Below are 27,296 nucleotides of genomic sequence, written 5' to 3' on the forward strand. Positions count from 1 at the left end.
CTAAATCAGCCGTTATGATGGAAAATACACCTTAAGAGCCTGAAGATAGAGTAGACAGAGGCATAAATTGTGATTCTATTTTTATCAGCCATCAAGTGATAATTTTCTTGGGTGCCTTTGTTCCTGGTAGGAGATGAAACTAGGACTTGCTGTCCATTGCTGATTCCCACTCCAAATTAGAAACTGGGAAGATTTTGCTGGTCCTGAGACTCAGGCAGTCTCTAGCTGCCTGCAAGCCTAAGCCTTGGGCGTTTTCTTTTAAAATTCCCCAGTGAGCCAAGTCAAGACCCCGTACCTTGCCTTTCTTTGTAGATGGCTTCAATTGCTCACACATTTCCTTCATCAAGACAAATCCTGAAAGAACACTCAGCAGAGAAGGACCTGAGACGCAGCCACCCAGAGGTCCTAGATCCTCCACAAAGATGGCTTGTGGCTAATCAGTAACTGAGAATGAGGGGCAGGGAGGAATGAGAAGATTCCTTCTCAGGACTTCGGTGGTCTCAGTCTTCCCATAACCTCTCTAAGACTTATTTCTTGCAAGACGATATGGTATGGCAAAAGTAACGCAGATTTAAGAGTGAGGAAAACTGATTCCTGGCTCTCCAGCTAATTAAAGGACCTTGAGCAAGTAATCCCACCTTTAGGGATCTTATTTCACCATCTGTAAAATGAACAGATTGCTCTAAATCAAGCATTCTAAACCAGTGATCCATGGATCAGATCCAGATGTGTGTTTATTTTGTTTTGCAATGGTCTCTGTGTGTGTGTGCTAAATAATAACTTAAACATCAGTAAATTTCACATATAAACTACCATTTCATCCTCTGAGAAATTGGAGATGCTGGCTATACTGGGCCCTAGCCCCACATGGCAGCTGTATGGTATTGCTGGCTAATGAAGGCTGCCTGTGACAGGGCCTGTCTTCTCGTCCAGGACCCTAGAATCCCCATCTAATGTCCTACCTGCCCCTACCCTGATGACTTATTCACATTGTCCAACTCTTAGAAGCACAGCTCCTGGATTATATGATCTATATTAAGAGTGATGTTTAACTTTGTCTAATAAAGTAGAACTTATGTTAAAAGACATTTAAGGCAGGGGTACCTGGGTGGCTCATTCAGTTAAGTGTCTGAGTCTTGATCTTGGCTCAGGTCATGATCTCATGGTTTATGAGATCAAGCCCTGTGGTCAGCATAGAGCCTGCTTGGGAATCTCTCTCTGCCCCTCTCCTGCTCGTGCTCGCTTGCTATCTCTCTCTCGCTCTCGCTCTCTCTCTCTCAAATAAATAAACTTTAAAAAATAAAGACTTTTAAGATAAAATCTTTAAAAAATATAATGGGAAGTAGAAGCTCCAAATAATCTTGCATTTATCTGGATCTCACATTTTCATTCTTCAAACAAGCAATATGAAGCAGCCATACAAGCAGCCACAGATTAGTGACTAATTTCTGTCTTCTTAATTTGCAGTAGAAAAACAAGAAATACTTTATTTGTATAGCCTCTTTCATTTTAAGCTCCTTTTACATGTATTAGAAAGGCTCATCATAGGCCTGAGGACATAGGCAAGAAAACTGGAATTTCGAGCTTTTCATTAAGTGTTAAGTTCTTGGGTCAGTAGTAGTGTAGAGCTAATCAGGCTCTCATCCATCCTACTTTTCTTCCTCTGCTGGCAGCATCTACTGTTTCATATTAATTGGTTCAAATCCTCAGGCCTCCTATTGCTGCTTCATAGGTCAAGTATAAAGTCCTTGAGAGCAGGGATCAGATATAATGTTTTTATCACTTCTTTCTTTCTAAGGGCAGTGCCAAGCAGAGCCTAGACCCATCCTAAGCAGTCCCTAAGCAAAGATCTGCTTTTGCAGTATTGACCATGGTGAGCATGTTCCTTCCAAGGAGTCAGCCAAGTCCAGAGCTCTTAGCATAAGCCCATCCAAACTAAGATGAAGGGTCCCTAATTGTGGACAAGTTCTGAGATCCCAGGACCTATATTTAAGCCCTCAAAGCCAGAATATTGGAGATTAACTGTGGGGTTGACAATTGATATTCCTGGACTCACTGTGTTATTTCACTGCCCTCTTAGGCTAAGCTGTTTTTACCACATGAGTCTCTGTTCACCTCATTCCCTGCTTTCCCCTCGCAGCCTCCTCCTCTTCAGTCTGCACTGTGGATTGATAATAGCAAGATGCATGGAAATTTTCATCAACTAAATACCCATAAAGATAAATCATGTGGCCCTTTCCCTTCTTTGCCCCCTTAGCCATTGTCTCAAATGGAGCTTGTGACCCTTTATGTCTTTTTTAATAAGAGAAAGATTGATTCCATGGCAGGGAGTGGTGGCCTCAGCAATGTCAAATAATTGAATACGCCATGAGGTGCCAGGCCTGTCCATTGGGTTCATTTGCAGTCATTGCTGGTACTGTTTTCTCTGAACAATATGGCTGTTGAGTGGGACTGGAGTGGTGGTCGTCCATGCAGCAAGCTGCTGAAAGAGCCTTCCAATTTCATTGTTAATGGGAAAATAAAATCAGTTACTGTATCAGCAAAAGCTTTTCAGAAAAATCAGGTCATTCTATGGTCCACAGCTCTTTTATTATGATTAGAATCATGTGACTAGCTACACACATAATAAAATGCTGCCTCGTAGGTCTGTGGAGACGGGCAGGAAAGTTCGGTTTTCAAAAGTTTCATTAAATATTACTTTCTTGAGACAACAGAACTGTGGGAGCTTTTGGAAGAAAGTGGCCTCAACTTGGCCAGGAAGAAAGTTGAAGCTATAGTGGTCTCTTAGGTGGAAAAAAGAGAAATGAATTTTCTCTTATGTATTTACAGCCTAGTCCTTTCGTGGAGAGACCAGACCATTTTACCTGACCCATCGCTGCCTCTGAAAATTACACTGACCAGGAGCTCTTTACCCAGGCTTGAAATCGGGCACACTTGATTTTACATGTGGGCTCTCCCACTTCCTGGGTGATCTTGGGCAAGTGACTAACCTTTGTTGCCTCGCTGTACGAATTAAGTGAGATTGTGCTTAGAAAGTACTCCTCACTCTGAGCCGGAGGTTATTTAGTGGTAGTTGTATTAGTATCATCGTTACTACTGGGCTCGGTCGTTGTATCCTTAATCATCTCTGGGCTCCACCCCATCAATGTCTGTCTCCAGACATCCTTCTCTCTGTACCCAGGTTTCACGGCTAGATCATTGCCAGCTTCTCCCCCCAAAAGCAATGAGGGAATGGTGTCCTTTTTCTTTCTCTGGTTGGTAATGTGATAACCTCCAGGCACTTTCACATTCCTTGAAGCAGAGCTATAATCTAACAATAGGCACTCCCTGAACTGTGGGCACCCAGAGCCTCGGGGCACAGCAGAGTCCAACCTGTCTGAGCTCTTTGGACCACCCAGGTAGGAAATTCTCGGAGCCTTCCACTACAGGAAAAATAGTGGCACAGTAATCCTTTGTTTCGGCACAGAAATGTACTTCCAAGGTGCACACAGACTTTCTTTACAATACTACCAAGCACCTGCCAGCATCCTTTGGACACAGGGCTACAGACCACCCTCATTTTATAGTAGTCTACTAGTGACCTGTCAGTGCTGCTCACCACCTGAGGATGGGATACTTTTCCATCCCCGCCCATTCTGTTGTTGTTGATGATAATTGTTGAATTGTCAGCCTTAAAAATCAAAACTTGTGCACATGTAAGTTTGGATTTGGGGCTTTTCCTGATAAAAATTAGAGGTTCTGGCAATACTGGACCAGCATAGTTCACTGTAGAAGGGAAGAATAGTCATCCTACATGTTTAATAGAAAAAAAGAAAAGTGCTTAGCATACAAATGTTCTACTTGTTTATGTTAACTCCTTGGCCCTGCCTAGTACCTGAGTTTTCAAATCTGATCTAAGGGGGTTGACTTTTCATCATAAGTCATAAGCTTTTAAAACTGAGGGAGACCCTACGATTAAGTCATCCAGGAAACTAGCCCCAGAGAGATTAGAGATGTGTCTAAAGTTGACAGAAAATTTGTGGCAAAACAGAAGCTGGGGGGCCTGGAGTCACTGTCCTTTCTCAGGACAGCAAGCTTTCCCTACATTCAAAAGAAATACCATGGCGGGGTGCCTGGGTGGCTTAGTCGGTTAAGCGTCCGACTTTCGCTTAGGTCATGATTTCGCGCTTTGTGGGTTCGAGCCCTGTGTCGGGCTCTGTGCTGACTGCCAGCTCAGAGCCTGGAGCCTGTTTCAGTCTGTGACTCCCTCTCTCTCTGACCCTCCCCTGCTCACGCTGTCTCTCTCTCTCTCTCCTAGAAATAAATAAAAAAACATTAAAAAAAACTTAAAAAAAATACCATGGGGGGCCTCTGGTATAGGAGGCCTCTGTCAATCCTCTTCAAGTTCTGAGGGTGTGATCCAAGGGGCTCAGAGAACTACTCAACCCATGGTCTCTCTTCCATCACTTGGGACAAGAATTTCTACTGTTCGAATATCACAGCATTCATCTATGAAGTAGTGCCTTGTACTGGGTTAAGACTCCAGAGTGGCAATATTTATTGAGAAAATGCATCAGTGAAAATCTTTCCTCTGTCATGGCCAGCAGAAACAGAGTTCAGAATGGGCTCTGGACAATCTCAAGCCAAGCTGCGGTGGTAGAGTATAGCCTGGTAAAGCAGAAAGGTCATAGTTTTGAGTTATGAACCCAGTGTAATTCATGGCTCCCTTGTACTCAATTTCTGCCCTTGCGAAATGGGAGCAATTGGCATGATGGTGTTTGAGAGCCTCCCAGGCTGGGCGGTCCATGATTTTACCAACAGAAATATCTGGAGTGATGGTTAACCCTGGTATGAAGGAACATGAGGAAGGTCTTTTGGAAGCCAAACCCATGGGATTCCAGGACCTGAGGACAAGAAGGTGGCTTGCCAATATGAGGTTGAAAAAGCTTTTTGTAGAGGGTGGAGAAACTTAGGCTCATAAATAAGTGACTAAGAAATACACTCTGATTTAGTAAAAATGTAAAGAGAAAGTTTGAATTTTGAAAGTGCTGTGATGTGGAAGAAAGTACACTAACCATTGAGTTGTAAGACTTGGGTTCCAAATATCTCCTCTGATGATGCAAAAGATATGACACATGAGACACTCAGAAACTTTTGAAGTACCTTCTACACTTAGAATCTAAGCAAGGTCAACCTGCTTCCCGTAGCAGACATCTTTTTGATGTCCACACCTGTTGGAGGAAGCCTGCGGTCTTCAGAAGTAGCCACAAGAAAATTACAAGGCTACAGGTAAACCTGACAGTTTCAAAGACAAGATCATTGTAGACAGACTCGCTATTTTGAATGGATATCAGTCATAACTCATCAGGAAAGCTACCTAAGTGTGTTGGACACAGAACTATCAGCTTCTCAAGGACTCCACTGCTCATCCAATTGTGTGGATGTGTTTGGCAGAACAAGGAAGACAGCAGGGGGGTTCCTGGGTGGCTCAGTCTGTTAAGTATCCAACTCTTGATTTTGGCTCACATCATGACCTCGTCGTTCATGAGATGGATCCCCTCACTGGGCTCTACGCTAACAGCATAGAGCCTGCTTGAGATTCTCTCTCTCTTTCTCTCTGACTCCCTGATCATGTGTGTGCTCACTCATGCGCTCTCTCTCAAATAAGTAAACTGAAAAAAAAGGGGGGTGGTGGTAGGGGAAGACAGCAAGGATGAGAGGAGAGGGAAAAGGCAAATACTTGACTCTTAGGCCTTTGGATATGTGTTCTATGCATGCTGAGCAGAGTCACTTCTGCCATCACAACCCATAAAAACACTGGTTGGAGATCCTTCTCTGTCCATGGGTATACTCATCCTAGACCATGGTTGTTGCCTACATTCCCTAGAATAGTGGGAGGCCGTATCCACAATCTTTTGGACAAGGACTGACCTTGAAGATAATTTTAGTCCCCTATTAAAGTTGCCATTCTATGTTGGCCAATCAGGGCTTCAGAGTTACCATAGTTTATCAAAGCTCACTCAATCCACTGGAGAATGGGGCTCAAGCATTAGGTTTATTACATGCAAAAGCTCCATCTTCCAGTGAAACTTTGTGACCCACTGACACAGGTCCTTTTGGGGAACGCTGTCTCCAAAAATACTGCTCGGAACTCTGTCCCACCCTGCCAGCATCATGCTTTTTAAGTTGCTGCCACAAGTTAGAATTGACGTAAGAGATTATTGCCACTCTCTGTTTTTAGAAGCCTCCAACCAAGTGTCCTTAGGCTCAGAAGAGTCTTTTTTCATTCTAAGTACTTCCAGAGAAAGAAAGTTCTGCTGATGTTTTTGTCAACCTGTTCTGGCACTGAGCAGCCTTCACATCCACTTCCTCACTTTCTTCTGGCTTCTGTGCAATGGAGAACTGTTTGCCACAGTCTTAGTACTAATCTTTCATGTGCTCAGAGATGTTATTGTGGCTATTTCTGTGGTCTCCTCTTGTTTGTGAAAACCTGTAACTACGTCAGTGACATTTGCAGGTTAGAACTCAGTTTCCCGTGAGCCAGCCAAAGATGTGGAAGATAAAAATGGTGCTATGATTCCTACCTTCAAGAAGCTTTAGGTTCTGCTGGGGCAAAGGTCCACATACATATGCTTACATCAGGAACTGAAGGCTTATAATACCCCCTTAATCCTAACCTGGAAGTGAAGAAATTCTAGAAGCCTTGACATGTAACCTCTGTGGAGGTAGGAGACATTTGTAACAAACAACCCTAGAGTTCACCTATTTCCTTTTTAAACTATTTGAACTAGGACAATGATCCTGGGGTTCATATATATTGATGATATAGGTGTTTATGCCCAATTTAAAGCACTATGTATACAGTTGTTACACATCCATTATAATGCAAACCCCAGGAAGGTCGGGATTTTTGTGCCTTTGGTTTGCTGATTAGCTCAAGTGCCTACAACAGTGCCTGGCACAATAGAGGCATGCCATAGTTATCCAAGGAAGAATTGGGAGGAGAGGGCTCAAGAGCAGATTTTTTACTCTGCTAGCCTACGAATAGTATGGTTCCATTTATTTTCTCTCTGGGAAAAATAATAATGAATAACCACCTAAGTTTTTGCCTCCTGATTAACTTATGTAAGTGTGGAAAGATCAAACCAGCCTTGTGAGTAACCTCTTCCTAGCCAACGATGTTACCTCTTTTTATCCATTTTTATTTCCTTTTGAGAAGCATTTTATCTTCACATTGAGCTATTTTACCCCCTACCATGATTTATAGCCTGTGGCAATTGAGTTTAATGTGCAACCTTATTGAATGCTTTCTGGAATTTTAGGTGAATATAATCCTAGGCTTTGGTCTTTCTTTGGTCTCTTATCACAGTAATTCCTCTAAAAAATACCTAACTCAAACAAATCCATTGGCTTCTTTCGCCAGGCCTGCCCTCAAAAATCCACACTGGCTGCATCTGACCGGGTTCTGATACTGCAGATCCTGTACAGCTCCACAACCCACATGGCTTCTAGTGTTTTCTTAGCCAACCTGATAGACATTCTCTTCTGATTCTAGCAGTTTGCTAATAAAATGCCTTGGGCTTGGCACTCACTCCTTTCCACCCTCTTTTGTGACTGGCTGGGGAGGTTCATTAGCTGGAACCCAGCCAGGGGCAGAATATGTCTCTTGAATACAGTGATGAGCTTAACTCCAATGATCAAGTTTTACTTTATTCCAGAGGCAAGAGCCTGTAACTGCTCTTTGGGCAGTGGGAGTCTCAGAACTGGGAATAGTCAATCAATGCCATTTGGAATTTATCAGGAGCATTTCTCTTTCTCCTTCTTTTCTCAGCCTCTATTTGCTTGCTTCCATCCTCTCCATCCTGGGGAAACAATGATAACCCTCAGCTTGGTTGAGGTTAAGTGCTTGACTTGGACTCAGGTAGATATGGGTTTGAATTCTGACCTTGGGTAGTATAGTTCATATCCTGTTACAGACTGCATGTGTCCCTCCAACATTCATATATTGAAGCCTTAATCCTCAATCCGATGGTATTGGGAAGTGGGGCCTTGGGAGGTAATTCCTTTTGATAAGGTCACGAAGGTGAGACCTTCATGATGGGGTTAGTGCCCTGATAAGCAGAAGAGACCTGAGTTCTCTCCCTCTCTGCCTGTGAGGATACAGAAATAAGGCAGCCATCTGCAAACCAGAGAGAGGGCCCCCAGCAAGAACTGAACTGGTTGGCACCTTCATCTTGGACTTCCCAGCCTCCAGAACTGTGTGAAATAAGTGTGTGTTTTTAAGCCACCTAGTCTGTGGTATTCTATTAGAACAACCCCAGGCAGACTAAGATACCTCTCCAAGCCTCAGTTTCCTCACCTGTGAACTGGGATAATAATATCTTCTTGAAATTGTTGTTGTCAGGATTATGCGAGGGAAATGAATGTAAAGGGCTGGGCTTTAGGAGACACAAAATGAAAGTAGCTATTGTAGTATCCTCCGTCTATTCAACTCCATAGTCTTCATAATAGGAACGATAATAGGAACAAAAAACGCTAATATTTATAAAGCCCTGATTACACCATAATCCACTATTCTAACTGTTTTTCATATATTAATTCATTTAATCTCAATTACTGTGTTCTACAGTTATGTCTCCCTCCCTCTTTACCCAGCTGTCCTAGCATTTGCCTTTTCACTGTTTTCTTCTAAAAAATCTCCTCTAAACCTCTGTGGAGATTTCTGCATAGAATATTAACAACAATAAGTTGCAATTCCTTGTATGTCAGGAGAATTTACCCAGTGCCATATATTCAGCCAGAGTGCATGACTACATTCTGGAGCTCTGTAGCACTTCTTGGCTATGGCTCCCCTTTAGGAGCACCCGGGGAATCTTTTGAAAGCTCCTTGCCCACATCACAATCCCAGACAATTAAATCAGAATCTCTGAGAATGGGACTGGGCACTGCCTCTGAAAGCTTAATGCATATGTGATTATTACCTCAAGGTCTTGAGAAACTGCAGATTCTACTTTCCTAACAAGCTTCCGGAGAGGCTGGTGCTTCTGGTCTTGAAGTGGCAGGTCAGATTAGACCCCCCTCACTGTTCATTTGGTTTCTTCTACCTTAGCCACAGACTATCTCTTGACTCCTCCTCCTCAGTCACCTAGAGTAAACCCTAAGTGGGTCTGAAGCCCACGTACCACAATGGTTGATATGACCAGTGGCAGAGTAAGATGGTGACTCACACACACAGGCAGACCAAATGTCTTAGCTTAGGAGATTCATCTAGAACCCAGGATTTGGAGATCAGGAATAAACCGCCACCAAATGCCTTGGAACATCTTACTACGGGAGCATTTCTCAATCTGTGCTCATTTCTAAATCATGGGCCATTCTTGATGGGACTTTTATAAACAGGCTGTAAGGGAGTAGTGAATTATGATTTTGTGTCTTTGTTAACTTCCTGCAGCAGTCTATGCCAAAATTCCCCTTATCCTGACCTCTTAACTGACCTCTCAACAATGACCACCCAGAACATCCCCCTCTCTGGCTCTGTGCCAAGTGCTGGTAGTTATGATATTTGTGGAATTCTTAACCAGGCATGTCTGTTTACAGGACTTCTTGAGCTATTTAAGTTACATGGAGGGAAGAGAAAGTAAACCCCCCTAAGAAAATGCTAGAAGGACATGGCATCTCTTCTGGTACTCAGCTTCCTCTTTCATAGTGGATGAGAAGGTTAGAGTCAGGCAACCTCTGAGGTCTCTAACTCCTGATGTGTGTATTTTGAGTTGAGATCAGAGTGTCACCTGCCTTTCATGGGCTTAGATAAGCAGGCCTTCACGCATAATGTTAATTGTCCAAATGAACATTACCTGGTTCTCTCATTTCTTAAATCAGTTTTATTCTTAAAGATGGCAAAGAGGTCTCATGAAGCATAGTAATGGTTGTCCTGCATCAGTCACCAACAATACAAGGAAACTTAGTGAATGGTGAATTTAGGTTGGAGAAATAGATTCAAGTCCTAATTCTGCTGTAGAGATGTTCAAGGTGTACTAAAGCCAAGTGTTTAACAAGTGTTTTTCTCTTCATTCAGAACTTAGAGACCCCCGTAGGCAATCTTTCCAGTCAAGTAAAACTTAAAAAATAAAAAAATCATGCTGTGTGGTTACCATATTATCTATTGGCCCCTCAACTTGGGATAGTTTAAATAGGCAGATAATAACCTCTTTCTTTCTTCTTTTCTCTTCTGTTTACCAGAAGAGTAGCAGCTGTGAGTAACATTTGCTGTGGAATGAATCTAGACTGTCTTGAAGAGCTAAGATTTAAGTCCACTCTTTCCACATTTCCATAGTACCCAGTCTGGTTTCAGCTGTGTGCATGTTTAATCTTGTTTAAAGCCAAGCTCCTGGAATGAACCTGGAAAAGACGGGAAATGCTGGGAAACCTAACTCTTATTTATTTTGGAAGCAAAGGGCCACTGTGTTCCAATTTTCATGGCAGGGAGGCAAATCTATATCATGTTGTAACACTGTAGTTGGAGTGTGGAGAAGGAAGGGCGATTGAATCCTGTCTTGCCTCCAATTTTTCCGTAGGCCTGAGCTCTCTGATAGCAGCAGATATATTGGTTTCTTTTTGAAGATACATAATGGGAACTTAGTAAGTAAGTGTGAGCTTGATTTTGAAACCTTGATATTAGGTGCAGCCACTTTTTAAACCAAACCCTTCAAATTGTCTTACAGTAAGTACAGCATTTTTCTGACCACCCCAATTTTTGTAATTTTTAGCAGTGTTTCAACCATTTCAGAATGCACCCTTCCATCCTCCAGCCCTCCATAGTAAGTAACATAGTGAAAACACAGACTCATGACTTTGTCACTTGGGCATGTGCTTCCCCTTGGTAAAGAGAAAATAGTGATCTTTAAGAGTACCTTGAATATTATTCATTCTTAGTAAAAGCACATTTTTCAACAAAGAGAGGACTATAAGCAAAGAAGATTCAGGGGATGGCAAGTTTTAAAAGTCAGTTCTATTTTAGGTTTTTCTGCACTGCCAGAGATCAAATCCAGAGTCAATGTTGGAAAACTAGCAAAAAATGAACAAACAAATAAACAAACAAAAATAGTTTTATTCAGCTTGTATGTGGAGAAAAAAAAGAATGCTAATGCTTTTTAGGTTTGAGTTTTCCTCTTCTCAAAGTGAAGGCAGTAAACTCTCCCAGCCTGTGGTGTTGCTAAAATGTGTTGCTTTCCTTCAGTTAAAACAATTTTTTTTACATAAATAGTTTTTAAGGTTAAACTTCTAGAATTCAGGGTTCTGGCTGAGAGCTTGGAAGAATTCATGAGAGAGTCATTCCCCCTATCTAGTATGAATTGCATTATAACAGAACACATAGAAAACTACCCATCTGAAATATATATGAATTACCTGGAAAAATAAATGAAACCATCTCTCTCTGTCCTCATGGTCAGAAGATTCTTTGTGTCTCAACTCCATGCACCCACTTGTCACTCAAGTCCTTTCTTTAGAGCTGGGTCCCCTGAAGGAGAGAGGGACTGTGTTCTGTCCTTCAGACAATATACACTGAAGGCTCTCTTCTTCTTTCCTTAATTAGGCTCTCTTCACAAAAGCCCTTCTCTTTTCTATACAATTACATCCATTCCCATATTCCTTCCAGGTATGGCTCACTTCCAGAATCTTTCCTCACTTGTGCTAGCTATTTCCCTGGCTCATCCTAATTGGCTCTGTCTCACTATCTCTGTGGGGCCCAGATACGAAAGCATAGTAAGCCAATAAAAGTTCCACTGACTGGGAATAGAGATGAGAAGTCCCTTGGGACACTTACAGCCCTCTAAGTAGGCTGCTGATGGGAGTGGGTAGAAAATCAAATGATCTCAAGAGGCTTTTTCATTGCTTCTTCTTCATGGAAGATATAGAAAGAAAACGTGAAAATCATACCACTCTGAAATGTTGATCTTCCACGAACATGCATGTACATGTACCAACAGCATGAAAGGAATGGAAACATCTGACCCATCCAAAATCAGAAAAGAAAAACCCCAAACAGACCAGCCAGCAGCCCTCTCCTTGCTCCCCCTACCCCATTACCAAAGCAGACTTCTCAGTTTGAATCTGCCACCATACCCCTGTCCATGTAAATGCTGTGTTGACTTGATTGTGCCATCAACAAAGGTTCTCTTTCTTTTTAAATTTTTTATGCCAAAGACAACAAATGCAAATGGTGAGATGGTATTGGGATTAAAGGAATCCAAATAAGGGCTAGCATAACATTAAGGTTAGGCCTATAGGATAATCCCCAAACCATCAAGAGGGAGGCAAGTACCTTACAACAGCTGTTTGGGCCATAAATAAAGCTTTTCTGACTTAACATGTAAAGTCTCCACCCTAAATGTTACATTAACATTGTTTTGTGTAACCAAAGGGAAAGAACCCCCCTCCCCCAACTGAAGGATTTTGCCCTTTTGTTGCATCTACCTAAGGCGTGTGGAACCATACTTTGACTTAAGGTTTTGAAAGTCCTTAGAATTGGGCAATTTCTTGGAATATTGGGGTAACTGCAAAATGGGGAGGGGAGAGAGGTGGTGACTATAGAGAGTGTGGTGGTCAGGCAAAGGGCCAAGAGAAAAGTTTCCCAGAAAGTGTTGGATCTATTCTCTACCCTGCCAGAAATAGCCTCTCTTTTCACTGAATTTATCCATGATATGAGCTGTTGTTGTCCCCAAGTAAGGTTTTAAAGGCTTATAGACAGGGAATTACTTTAAAGCTGAGTTATCCATGGCTTCTTTATAAAATATACAAATTAAAACAAGAATGAATATGTAGGAAAAGCAAAGTTGGCTCTTGGGCGTGAAGCTTGCTCCCACAGTCATAAAGATGCAGACAGGTAGATCTATCACTTTAATTTAAAAATGAAAATCCCTTTAGAAAATTGGCAGACAGTCAGCCCTGGCCAAATGGGTTTGAAAGGATTGTGCTTTCTTCTGCTGTCAACTGGCTCCTGGAGAGCTGCTGCTGGCAAGCCCATTCATAGTAGGATTTGCAATGGAGCCTCCAATGTACCATCACCTTTGGCTTTGGGGTAAGTTGGGAGAAGGCTTAAAAATAGCATCTATATACTGAGTACTTGGTACGTATCAGGCAGTGGAGGTTAACCGGAACTGTCCAGGCAGTCATTTTAGGATAGATTCCATCATTAACTGCATTTCACAGAGAGTGCATTAGTTTTTTATTGGTGCTATAACAAAGAACCCCAATGTAATGCCTTAAAACAACTCAAATTTATCATCTTGTGGTTCTTTAGAAGTCTGATGCAGGTTTCCATGAAATAACATCAGGGTGTGTCTGAAGGGCTGCAGTCCTTTTTGAAGGCTGTAGGGAAGAATCATTTTCTTGCTTTTTCCAGCTGCTTGAGGCCACCCATATTCCTGAGCATGTGGTACCCTTCCTCCATCTTCAAAGCCAGCAAAGACTAGCTGAGTTTTTTAAAGTCACATCATACCATACTCTGACATTTTCTGCCTTCATTTTCCTTTGGGATTACTCTGGGCCCATATGGATCATCCTAGATAGTCTTCCCATTTCAGGTCAATTGACTGGCAACTTAAAGTCCATCTGCAACTGTAATTTCTCTTTACCATGTAACCTAATATAGTCACAGTTTCCAGGGATTAGGAAGACACCATCTTTGGGGAGCCATTACTCAGCCTCCACAAATAAAAAAGCTGAGGATTAGAGGAATGAAGACATTTATGTTGGGTCACAGAGCTAGCTGGTAGTAGCAAAGACTACATTTGACCCAAAGCCTGAATTGGGAGCAGGAAGAGAAGTAAAGAAGGAAAGTTGAGAGGAAATTTTTCCAGTATAGAGGACACTGACTTATGTTAAAAAATGCACTATTGGCTATAAGTCAATTTAACAAGAGGAATGTGTCAGGGGACAATTTGCTTTTTTAAACCACCTCCTTTATTCCCCCATTTAACCTGTAAAGAGTTTCCATAAATCATAGTTCACCAAATTACATCAGCCTCATTCATAATACAGGTCTTTCTGGTTTCATAAAATATACCAATGCATTGGTATATAAGACCCCACAATAGACCACACACAACTATAGGGATCCAGTATGAAGGTGTCAGTATATGTACACACACATGCATACACCCCACCACGATGCATATTGAAACAAGTTGACCTGTTCCATGTAATCTTCATGGGGAAGATTTGAATTAATAAGGTAGGAGGAGACAAGTCAAGGTTAATGTTAAGAAGGCTTTTTCTAGCAAGAAGAACAGTAAGCTACCCAACAGTGCAACTCTTTGCCTTGGGAATTAGCAAGCCAATGCTGGAGGAGCCCTTGGCACCACCATTTTAAGCATTTTAGTGTGCTTTCTTATTTGGGACTCCTACCACTTGCTTCTCTAAAAGACACATGCAAGGAGGGAATAAAAGTAAGAAAGGGCAGACGTTCTTTTGTGGTTTTGTGCTGACAGTTATTTCCTACAGTTCCTCCTTCCCCAGTGGAATCACTGAATATTGCAGGGATATTTGAGATGTCTTTGTCCAACTCTCCATACACAGATGAGAAAAATGAGCATCAAAAAGGTGAAATAACACACCACAGAGATGATTCCAGTAGAACTGCATGAAACATTGGGCATAGGTTCTAAAGTCCGATAAGCCCAGGAAAGTCACATGAAAATTAGACTAACATCCCCTGCTGGAGACTGATGTGTGCTTTCCTGAAAAATCTAGCACACACAGCTTTTCACCCAGTACTGCAATAGAAGACCCTTTCCTTGGTGCATTTCAGGAACTGGGTTAAATGAAAAATAGGTGCTTTTAAATGTGAAAAGCACATGTCACATTGGAAGATGCTCACTCTGTCAAAGGCACTGAGGCACAAAACTGAAGTGGGCCTAGGAGATATGCATCCCATACCTCACATCTATGTTAGGGCCTCTACCATCCCTAAGCAGAAGACCACATTCTGGAAGGAATTGAAGTCACTATAAGCTACAGTGTACATAGCCTCTGGGGTCAGGAAAAATGGCACAGTTTGCCTCCTTGATATTTGCTTGTGTGGGTTCTCAAACATTGTGCAGACAGGCCAGTTTCTTATCTAGTCTTTGGGGCCCTAAATGAAGAACTGGGTCTCTTGGGAACTGTTAGGTCTGACTTGTTTGGAAGGTGAACCAAAGTGGGAAGAAGGACATCTCTGAGCATGCCAGGTATAAAATTTTCTGGTGATATAGCAGAGAGTCAGGATCACCTTCTTTTTGCCTTTATCATATTATATGGGCAGATGTGTTTCCAAGGGTTCCAAACCTTGAAGCCTCTTGGATACAAATGGAGTTGTCTGCTCCGAGAATTTGCATTTGACTTCTTGTTTTGTCCCATTCTCAGGAATGTTAGTCATTATAAAATTCTCACTTTTCTGGAGGATATAACCTTTTGTCACATTAAGATTAGTATTTTTACATATCTCCAAGGTTCTAATTATCTCACCTCCCCACCCCAGGGGTAGGTCTAATTCTCCTGATGGCAAAACTCACTGCTCCTTTTAAGAGGAGAATTCCTGGTCTTCTAGATGAGTATATCTAAAGGAAAGGGGAACCCCCCTTTTAGGGACATTGATGGCATTACAAAAACTATGGCAGTAGAAGCAGAGATAGGCAGGGATCAATACTGGAGAGCCATGGGGAAAAAAGGAATTTAATGGTATACTACTGAATATCAAGGGTCTTGATGTCATCAAATGCTAAGGGTATCACATCAGCTAGAGCAGACTTCCAAATGGTACAGGGTTCCCAGACACATGGATGGACATGTTCCCTGGAAGAAGCAGAGATCACTTGGCAGTTTGGCAGGTGATCTACCCTATGCTTGGGCCTCACACTATGATTCAGTTCCTTGGAGGGATTGCTATACCCCCATTGAAGGTGTCCTAGTCTTTTCTCTGTCCCTATGAGGACAGCAGCCTCCCTCTCCACAAAGGACTGCTAGAGGATGAGGCCTTAACCTTGTCAGGAGTTAAAGGTAATCCAGGAGCTCTGGGAGGCTCCACCCAGACCTGACTGATACTAAATGTAAGGTGGTACAGTTGCTAAGGAACACAGTATGGCCATTCATCAGAAAATCAAAAATAGAACTACCACATGACCCAGCAATCCCATTTCTGGGAACTGAGCCAAAAAATTGAAAGCAGGATCTTAATAAGATGTTTGCACAGTGATGTTCATAGCAGCATTATTTATAAGAGCCAAGAGGTGGAATAACCCAAATATCCAGTCATGGATGAATGGATAAGCAAAATATGGTATGTACATACAATGGAATATCATTCAGCCTTAAAAAGGAAGAATATTCTGACACGTGCTACAACATGGATGAACCTTGCAAACGTTATGCTATGTGAAATAAACCGGACACAAAAAGATAAATACTGTATGCTGCCACTTATCTGAGACCTAAAGTTGTCAGATTCATAGAAACAGGAAGTATAATGGTGGTTACTAGGGACTAGGGGAGGAGGAAATGGGGACTTGTTTAATGGGTATACAGTTTCAATTCCACAATATAAAAAAAGTTCTAGAGATTGGTTGCCCAATAACGTGAATGTATTTAACTCTACTGAACGCTGCACTTAAAAATGGCTGAAGTAGTAAACTTTGTGCTATGTGATTTTTACTGCAATTAAAAATAAAAATTACTAAACATAAAACAAAATGCAGTTTAAAGAAGATGAGAGACTTAACAGTGATACCCAGCAACAAGCAAAAGAATCTGCCTTCCTAACAACTTTCTGAGATGCACTTCCCTTTAATTTTCCTGGTACGGAAGACTTTTGCAGAGATTGGTACATAGAGATTCCTAGGAGTGGCTGCCCTGAAAGGTGGTGAGTTTATTCAGTCAGCTTATTCTGGAAACCAGCCAGCATATGAGAATTACAATAGTTTAAGCTACAAATGCTCTGTTATGCTTCCCTGGAAAAAAAAAATGAATGAATGAATGTCTAAATAAATAAAAGGTGATCCAAAACCCTCTGGCCTGTTGCCAGGATCAGGCTTGAGGAACTGCATTAAAGAGCCCACCCTGAGTTGTTCTCCACACCTACACGCTTCTCCTCTCCTGCTGGGCGATACCTCAGAGGCCTGGAAAACTCTGCTTGGGAATGGACAATAATGAATAAATGAACGGATCTTTCTAGTTCGCTTTCATTGCAGCTCCACCTTCATCCCCTCTAGGGCCCCAACCATGCTCCCCCTCTCACGGTGCTCTAGATCCTGCTGTGGGTTCCCGTATCGTTTTGTGCATACTGATGTCTGAGCGCTTCCCGTGCTGTGTTATAATACGTTGCCACCTGTCACTCACCCATGCGTCTGTGGGTTCCTCTGAAGAAGAGATTTTTGACAAGTAGCACAATGTGAAGAATACTGTTGATGCTTAATGAATCAGTGCTGTAAGATGATGACATCAGCGATTGTTTTTGTATTCTCAGGCCACGAGAATGTCCGTTTTGAACAACTCCCCATACGGATGGAACAATTCTGATCGTATCCTGGGCCAGTTATTATGTTCCAGCTCAGAACTTCTTCAAGCTCCACCTTCAGCGACCTGACTTGCTTCGTTTCTCCCGTCTGTCACCTCTTCCTGAAATACACATGTGTGGTTTCTGTTTGACTTGTTTGCGTTATACATGTCATTAGCCGTGTGTGGGTGTCCCTACACCTCATTATCTCCTGAGCTTCTCAGGGACCAAGTAGCCAACTCATTGTCTGCATCGTCCCAAAGCATCACATACAGGGATACCACGTTTAAAAGCAGTGACTGCTTGAGAAGTATCTGACATGTCAAAGGCATGATGGACACGGCTCCTCCTCCTTCTGCCAGGATCTCCAAATGTGAATTCGTCATCTTTTGTCCCTCAACCTGCTCGCTTTTCTGAATTCCTTGAGGGGTGGTTGCTTACATGTTTTTTGTGTATTTGTTTCAAAAGAAAGTGTTCTATTTTTCAAAAATACTTTTAATGTTCTATTATTTATTTTTGAGAGAGAGAGAGAGAGAGTGTAGCGGGGGAGGGGCAGAGAGAGAGGGAGACACAGAATTTGAAGAAGGCTCTAGGCTCTGAGCTGTCAGCACAGAGCCTGATGCGGGGCTCAAACTCAGAAAATATGAGAGCATGACCTCAGCCAAAGTCAGATGCTTAACCAATTGAGCCACCTAGGCACCCCAGAAAGTGCTTTTCTTGATATCACCAAACTTTCTCCCACTCTTCAGACTTGAACACTTACTGTGAACTTTGACCTGGCTTTCTTCATGGTTGCGCCCTCCCCCCAGTCAAAACTGTCGGCACTAACTGTCATCACCCTGTACCAACTGGCACCCAGGCCAGGGGCTTTATATCCCAGCTTCCATCTATTGGAATTGGGGCAGAGTTTTGAGAAGATGTTGATGCCTTATCTGGGCTCAGCAGAAGAGAATACAGTATTCTAATGAGTTAAAGGTCTCTGTTGTGAGTGGAGTTGAGTGGATTTGTGGCCCAAGCACTGAGATTCTGTCATGTCTGGCCAAGACAAGCCTTTTCCCCCTGATTCCTCATCCAGTGCATCCTACATTCTGACCCAAAGTTGACTCTCTTAATTAGCACTGTGGAATCTTGCTTCCTAAAAAAAAATGATATTCCATTGCCCACGCCATCTGTCAAGCTTTCCCAGCCACTCACAGGACTCTCCACTGCCTACCACCTACAGGCTCATTCATGCCCAGGAGCTGAGCTGGTCTAGATTAAGACAGGAAATATATCGGCTGCCTCAGCCTCTCCAGATATGGGGCCTAGAGTTAATCGTGGCTGCCCACAGACCTGGTATCTGCTCCACCTCATATAGGCCCTGGATGCCAACTTAGCCTCCAGGTCATACCACTTTTTATCTTTTTCCTACTTCCCCTTGCCCCACACCCTCAGACATACTGGTCCATGGGTGGTTCTGAGGTCCTACCACAGGTTACCTGGCTGTTGTCAACAGCTTGTTTTGAACATCACCTGCTTATTTAGGCTTCCAGGAATTTAAGACTTGCCAGGTTCCCTACTCCCAACCCAGGCTGGTTTCTGGCCGTAGGTGAGCAGATTTTCCAGAATGACATAGGGGATTATGGGAATCTTCTAGGGAGTCAAACCCATCCAACTACCCCCTTCCTACTATTAGCCCAGCACGGTCCTTGGATGAGACTGCCGTATACTCTGGATACTACATAGTACTACGTGGCCTAGAGAAGCCAACAAGTTCCCTACTCTTCCTGGTTTAGTGCTTTCTTTTTCCCAGTGGTCCCAGTGAGTCCCTTGTTTAAACAGAAGAATTAAAACAGTATCATTTACAGAGCACTTGCTATGTACCAAGCCCTTGAATAAGTTATTTGTACACATTACCTCACCCCGCCTTCGTAAGGACCCTGTGAAACAGGTACTGTTGGGACACCTGGGCCTCAGTTAACCATCTGACTTCTACTCAGGTCGTGATCTCGCAGTTTGTGGGTTTGAGCTCCATACCAGGCTCCATGCTAACAGTGTGGAGACTGTTGGGGATTCTCTCTCTCCCTGTGTCTCTGCTCCTCCCCGATGTATAGTTTCTCTCTCTCTCATAAATAAATAAGTAAATAAATACATGCATACATACATAAATACATAAATAAACTGTATGCTTTTTCACTTTACTAGAGATTGCAAACTAGTAGCTCCTGGTAAAATGTTGACCAGGGTTATATTTGGTGACCAGAACTTTTTGGTTGCTTGTTTACTTAGGGCCAGTACTTTAAAAATCAGGAGATGTCACATAAAAATTCAGACATATGTCCTCTCTTTATGAAATTGGAAGGCCTGGAAATCTAGGTTCCATGTCCCTCAAGGCAAAATCAAAAACAGCTGAGAAAAGTCTGTCCTTCACATGGAGTGCAGCTCATCAGTTTGCCTCTGACTATGCCTTATGGCAGTGCTGCTCAGACGTTACTATCCGTCGGAACCATCTGGAGATTGCTGGGCTCCACCCCGGCGTTTGTGATTTGGCAGCTGGGGGTAGGGCCCGAGAACTTGTCCTATTATAACCCACGTGTTGCTTGACACCTCTCCTCCCATGTGTGCTGTTGCTATTTTTACATTCCAGCCCACCCACCTGCTTCTTATACCTCAGTGCTCCCTGTGGGCGTCTGAGTTTGTCTCCCGGGTGCTTTGTTACACCAACAGTAAGGAATCAGGGCCCTCTCCTCTGTTCCTGAACTCCCACTAATCTCCGACCTGAATCTTAAACCATTCCTGTTCAACTTTTTCTTTCAACTCTTATAAAAACAACACAACTTCTTTCTTTATTTCACAAAAGCAGTAGAAGATTTAATAAATAGCACCCAGAGAGGCGTGTTGTAATACCTTCTTCCCCTGAGCTGGAAGGGACAAGCAGAAAAAAGACATCTTATGTATGTGAAAGATAAGAGCTCCTGCTAACATGATCCTTTGACAGCTCAGATTGAAAAGCTGTAGGATCGGGGCGCCTGGGTGGCTTAGTCGGTTGAGCGTCCGACTTTCGCTTAGGTCATGATCTCGCGGCTCGTGGGTTCGAGCCCTGCATCGGGCTCTGTGCTGACTGCCAGCTCGGAGCCTGGAGCCTGTTTCAGTCTGTGACTCCCTCTCTCTCTGACCCTACCCTGCTCACGCTGTCTCTCTCTGTCTCTCTCCTAGAAATAAATAAAACCTAAAAAAAAAAAATTTAAAGAAAAGCTGTAGGATCTACACAGAAGCAAGCACTCCATCTCTTCTGTTATTCCAGGAGCACCTGGTTCATGGTCTCGACAAGCTCTCTTCCCTGGTTATAGAGAGTCAATCTAACTACTCCAGGAGAAATCTGTTGAGACATTTATGCAGTGTATCAGTTCAAAATACGCTCATGAGGTCTTCACTGTGCCCGGAATGCCCTATTACAATCTTCAAGACCTATCTCAGATGTCGCTTAGTCAAAATGCCCTTCCTGATTAGCCTAGGCCTAAAAACTCCCTTCTCTCTGAGCTTCTATCATGCCCATTTCCATGACAGTCAGCCCATACCTCCCTGAAATACAAACTAACTATGTTGCCACATATCTCAGCTATGAGATTATAAACTCTTTTAAAGCATAAGATGAGACCACCCAACCTTGAAGCCTGAATTATGCCTGGGACGGTACTTTGCTTTTAGGTGACCCTAAGGTCAGACTTCTGAACTTTGAGATGAATGGAGGGACTGAAACACAGTGTCATGGAGAGGGCAGCGAGCAGAGTAGAGGTTTACAGACATTTGGGACCACCTGAAGTGCTTAGTTAGTAAGGGCCTAGCCCCTTGGGCACCACTGAAGGTTGGAGCACCAGATAATGAGCCCTGCCATGATCAGACTGGCACAACCAACACACATGACCAAAGCTGAGAACACTTCGCAATGTGAGCGCTGAACTTTGTGAGAAAGAAGAGAATATTGGATAAGTAAAAAGTTAAGAAAAGAACATAATGAGAGTGAGCTAGAAAAATGGAGAAGACTGTACAGAATAGATCAGAGATCGCATATGCAGATGATACAGAATGTACAACCAGATATTTATTTAAGTAAGGGTGGTTCAGTTTTCGACTGTCAAGTTCATGAACATTTTCTCAGGTTACCTGCTAAAAGCTTTATTATTTTCCTTTGCACATTTAGATCTAAAATCCGTCTAGAATTGATTTTTGTGGATGGTATATGTTAGAGGTCAGGGTTCACGTCTTTCAGTATGGATATGAAATTGACTGGGTATCATTTTTTGAAAAAAAGAAAAAACAAAGCCCTCCTTCCTTCTATAGTACCGTGGCAACTTTACTGTAAAAATAGATGTCAAGTATGTATACATTTATTTCTGGACTCTGTTCCTTCATCTATTTTTCTATCCTTGTCTCAATACCACATCATTTTTTTTGTTTTTATTTTCTTTAAATAACTGTCACTTTTAAGACCTTGATATTTAGTAGCTCACATCCTCTAACTTGATATTTCTCATGTTTGTTTTTTGCTGTTCTTGGGCCTTTATGTTTCCATTTTAAATTTTAGAATCTATGTCACTTTCCACAAAGAAGTTCTGGGATTTTGATTGGGATTTTATTGTAGCTAAAGGTTAATTTAGGAGGAATTGACAGTTTTTCTAGTCCAGTCCCAAACTGACCTATCCTTTCATTTACTTAGATTTCTTTTTATTTCTTTCGCTCGTGTTTTGTATATTTCTCTGGTGATGTTTTACATTTTTAAAAAATTTTATTTGTTCCTAGGTAAGGTTTTTAGTTCTATTTTTACTTACATGATTGAAGATTTTTATTTTCAAGTTGAGTCTTGCTAAGGTATAGACATATAATTGAGTTTTTTATGTTGATCTTGTCTCCAGGGACCTTGCTAAATTCACTTATTTTAATATTTTAAACTTTGAAATTTCTACACAATTATGTCATTGTGAAAAATGACAGTTTTATTTCTTCCTTTCCAATCTTTACATACATCTTTTTTTTCTTTAAATTATTTCACTGTCTGAAAACTTAAGGTTTGAATATATGTATTAAAAATGGTCATCTTGGCCTCATTCCTGATCTCAGGAAGACTTTTAAAAAGTAATTTTACTATTATGTATGAAATTTGATGTAGGTGTTTTTTTTTCTTAAGATTTTATTTCTTAAGTAATCTCTGTACCCACTGTGGGCCTTGAACTCACAACCCTGATACCTAGAGTGTCATGCTCCACTGACTGAGCCAGCCAGGCACCCCCACCCCAGAAGTTTCAACTAGATTTTTAAAAATTTGTACTTGATGAAGTTAAGGAAGTCTCTCTATTCTTGGTTTGCCCCCCCAAAATTTTTAATCATAAATGAGTATTAAATTTTGTCAAATTCTATTTCAGTCTAGCAAAATAATTATGATTTTTCTCCTTTATCCCATTAACGTGGTTAATTCACTGAGTGATTTTCTAAGTTTTTCAAACTTACAAAAGCCTGATGGTTTTTCCTTGTAGTGTTCTCCTGAGTTTTTGAAATGAGGGTTTGGTAGTCCCGTAAAAAAAGTTGGGGAATGTCAACCATTCTATTCTTTGGAAATGTTTATGTACAGTCGGTATTATTCCTTAGAATTTGGAAGAATTCACAGTTGAAGTCATGTGGGTCTAGAGTTTTCTCTGTGGAAAAGTATTTTAAATACAAAGAATTTCTTTAATAAAGGTTTTTCTATTTCTTCTAGGGTCCTTTTAAATGTTATATTTTTCAGTGAATTTTTCCATTTATCTAAATTTACAAATGTATCAACAAACACTTATTCATAAATATTCTTCTCTTTGTACCATCTGTACAATCTGTAGTGATGTTCCCTATTTTACTCCTTTTATTGATATATGGGTTTTCTCTCATTTTTCTTGCTAAACAAAGTCGATCAATTTTTTCAATATTTTTAAAGAGCAAACTTTGGCTTTGTTGAATTTCCCTATTTTATGTTTGTTTTCTGTACCATTCACCTTTACTTTTTATTGCTTTCTTTTTATTTTCTTCAGGTTTAATTTGCTGTTCCTTTTCTAGCTTCTTGAGATAAAAACTCACATCGTTCTTCTTTGCTAATGTATTTAAAGATACAATTTTTTTCTGAGCACTGCATAAGCTATGTAATGGATTGTAAATATGACCACAATATTTTCCTATCTCTGTCAGCATGACCTATTGTAATGTAATTTAGCAGTTTTTTTCCATCAAGAGGTATCTCCACCCTTGAGTCTAGGTTTGGCCGTGTGGCTTGCTTTAGTCAAGAGATGTTAGCGAATGTAAAACAAACAGAGACTTGGAAAGCTTTTGAGCATTTGAGCTTGTTCTTGCTTGTTGTGCTTGGAAACTTGAGAACACCATGTGAACGAGAGCAAGCTAGTTTGCTGGAGGGTAAGAGGCCACACAGAAAAGAACTAAGGCATCCTGGCTGAAAGCCTACCAACTGCCAAATAATGTAAGGCTATTCTAGATCTTCCATTCTCCCCAACCTCTCTCTGATCATAGGTACAAGGCAGTACAACAATATCAGTTGAGCCAGAACAGAAGAATTACCCAGCCAACCCATAGAATCTTGATATAAATAAAATGCTTGCCTGTAAGCTACTTAGTTTTGGAATGATTTGTTACACAGCAAAAACTAGCTGAAACAGGCTATAACCTGACATGAGAATATTACTATGAAGTGTGTTTTCATTCTTATTTAGTTCAAAATATGTTCTAATTTCCTTGGTGATTTCTTATTTGGATCCATGAAATATTTAGAAGTTTATATTGTTTAATTTTCAAATGTTGGAGACTTTAGTAGTGATATTTTTGTGACTGATTTCTAGCTTAATTCCTCTAAGGACAGAGAATATAATCTGTCCTTTTCAGTCATTTCAGATTTGTTGAGACTTGCACTATGGCCTAACAAGTAGTCAATTTTAAAAAATATTCTTTATTGTACACTAGAGATTTGCTCAGGAAGATCAAGCTTAAGTGTCAGATTGGTCTGACACATGTTACTTTATAATTGCTGGAAGTGAAAGTCACCTGTCTGTAAAACTTAATATCTTTAAAAGAAAATATTCATATAATTATTGTGAAGTTAAAAAGACTTTATAAGCATGATTTGACCAGCCTCACTAGAGCAGATGTGGGTATAGTGTGGTAGTCGCTAAAGTATCTATAGTAAATATATAGGTAAATACTAAATTTAATTTACTAAATAAATATAGTAAAAACTGTATTTAAAGTTTTTAAACATAGGGATGCCTGGGTGGCTCAGTCCGTTAAGTGTCTGACTTGTGCTCAGGTCATGATCTCGTGGTTTGTGGTTTCGAGCCCTGTGTCAAAGGAGCCTGCTTTGAGTTATGGGTCTCCCTCTCCCTCCCCCGCACCTCATGCTCTGTCCCTCTCTTGCAGAAATAAACATTTAAAAAATTAAAAATAAATAGATATAGTATATGCCTGTATATATTTGTAGTGTTGACTCATTGTCTTTCCAAATAATATTGCCTTAATGTAAATGGATGAGACTACTAGCTCAACTGAAATGTTTTGGATAACAAAACCCTAGTAACGCTTTCATTTTTAAAAGTTTTGGACCATTAGACCCCACTCTATAAAATATGTCAAATCATAGTTACCTTGAGGCTGATGTCAGCCACAGATATCAACAACAAGGAATGAATTTGGAATGATTTATTCATGAGAGCCTTAGGAAACTCCTTCTGTCAAGTTTTAATTTTTCTTATTTCTTTAAACCTCAAGCAAGAGATATGGTGTTTATGACCATTAACTATCTGGTAATTTAATTATTTTTATGATAATCTTTAATGATTCTAATACTCTAAACTTTTTTTTAAGACTTAGGCACTAAGGGGCTAAGGGTGCAGCCACACAGGCCTGTTATGCATTTGGGAAGCTTCTGGCAAGTTATTTAAAATACATATAGGAAGCTGCAGAATTATATGCTTTAAATTTATAATTTTTATATAATGATTCTACTTCAATGTATTTATAACAAGGAAACAATCATACATGCATAAACAGAGAGAGAGAGAGAAATCTCTTTTTTATCCCTGTTTATAACAGCAAAATATTGGCAACAACATTAAAGAACTTAAGCAAAATAAAACATCCCGCAGCAGAGCATTGTATTTTCAAAGTGTCACGTCAGTGGGGGGACTGAATTATATGCCACAACTTAAAAATATTTTTGAGGAATAGTTAGTGACACAGCAATTTGTAAAATAAGAAAAAAAAAGTTCTTTTTATTATTTTTAAAGTTTTATTTATTTATTTTGAGAGAGAGCATGAGCAGGGGAGGGGCAGAAAGAGGGGGAGAGAGAACCCCAGGCAGGCTCTGCACTGTCAGCCTGGAGCCCGATGTAGGGTTCGAACCCATAACCGTGAGATCATGACCTGAGCTGACGTAACAGTCGGATGCTTAACTGACTAAGCCACCCAGGGGTCCCCAAGAAATTCTTTTTAAAGAGCCACTGGAGTTAAATGGCTGGTTCAGGGGAAAGGTTATACTCCTTTCACAGTGAGACTTCACTATTAGTTTACAAAGACGCTTGAAGGGGCCTGCTTCACTTTGAAAGTTGTAGCCTTCCCCTGGACATAACCTAGATAGAAGACATTTACACCAAGATGAGTTCTTTCCCACTGCTTTAAAAGGCAGAGGAACTTGGGAGTGGGCCTTTGGGATCTCCTGAGTAGCAGTAGGAGGGGGCTGAGATGATTACAGGGAGAGGGCAGTGGAACTGTTTGTGGTTGGTCTGCTACATGGGGATGGGGGGCCGAAGGGAGGGGGGGCTAGGTGGAAAACGTTGGCCAGGGTCAATTTCCCTGTGGTAATGGGGAGCCAAGGAGCTTTGGGACACAAAGGCTTATTACTAAATTTTATTGTCGTTTTCTGTGCTGGACTGAGAACCACATGCATTTTGTTCACTTGTTCACCGAAGAATCCCCAACAAACTACAAATGAAATAATGTGCTTCGTTAACCCTCACTTCACCTTGCGGTTGGTGAGAACCCGCCGAAAGCAAGGTGTGGCTTTAAAGCTGTCTCGGCCCTTGCCTGGCCTGCATCCCTTTCTTTCTTCCAGGAGGAAAGCATTATCTGATCCTCGGCTTGCCTATCTTTATCCTTCCTGGCCACATGAAATTTCCCTGCTCTCAGGCTTTAACACAGTTTCAGAGACGTTTGTCTTTCTATCTGCAGTTCAAGTTCTACACAGTGTAGTATTTTTTTTCCCATGTATGATATCTCCTTTTACTCCCCTCTCCCCCGCCTTACTTGTGTTCATGTTCTAGCTGAAGGAACTATATCCTGTGCTTCAGCTTTTGGCTGGGAGGCTGGAAACAGCCTCCAAGTTAAATCCATCTGGAAAAAGACTCCATCGTAGGGCGACATACTCCCAACTTCCGGCATCGCACGATCAAATATTCCCCTGGCTGCAATCCTTCATGTCGGTCTCGTGAGCACAGGGCATGTTGTGATCCAAAATGATTCTTGAATTAGCTATTAAAATCCAGAGTCCTCCTGCTGTCGCTTCCTTTCCTCTCCGGCCTTCGCTGTGACGGGTGGTATTTATGTCCTAGTCCATTGCTATGCTGTTGCCTGTGCTCTCGAACCTTTCAGCGGCTGACTGGTCTGAGGGAGGACGCCGGCACCTGTCGCTGATCGGTGTCTACAGAGATGCAGAGAAGGAATGTTATGTGTTTTTTTTCTTTGATGGAAAAGGTGTTATTTGTATTATTTTTTTTTAATTTGTTAG

General features: G+C 41.5%; 1 long non-coding RNA gene across 2 annotated transcripts in view; it reads left to right on the top strand.

The window, feature by feature from the left end:
• The window catches only part of LOC144239485 (uncharacterized), a 138,902-nt gene extending 121,244 nt beyond the window's left edge, over nt 1-17,658 (top strand). For both annotated transcript variants that reach the window (XR_013337446.1, XR_013337445.1), the window contains one exon: nt 17,477-17,658. This is a non-coding gene — a long non-coding RNA (uncharacterized LOC144239485). The remainder of the gene's footprint in view (nt 1-17,476) is intronic.
• The last annotated feature ends 9,638 nt before the right edge of the window (nt 17,659-27,296 follow it).

Source organism: Crocuta crocuta, unplaced genomic scaffold, assembly GCF_008692635.1.
Source record: "Crocuta crocuta isolate KB4526 unplaced genomic scaffold, BGI_CrCroc_1.0 scaffold383, whole genome shotgun sequence".
Lineage (NCBI taxonomy): Eukaryota > Metazoa > Chordata > Mammalia > Carnivora > Hyaenidae > Crocuta > Crocuta crocuta.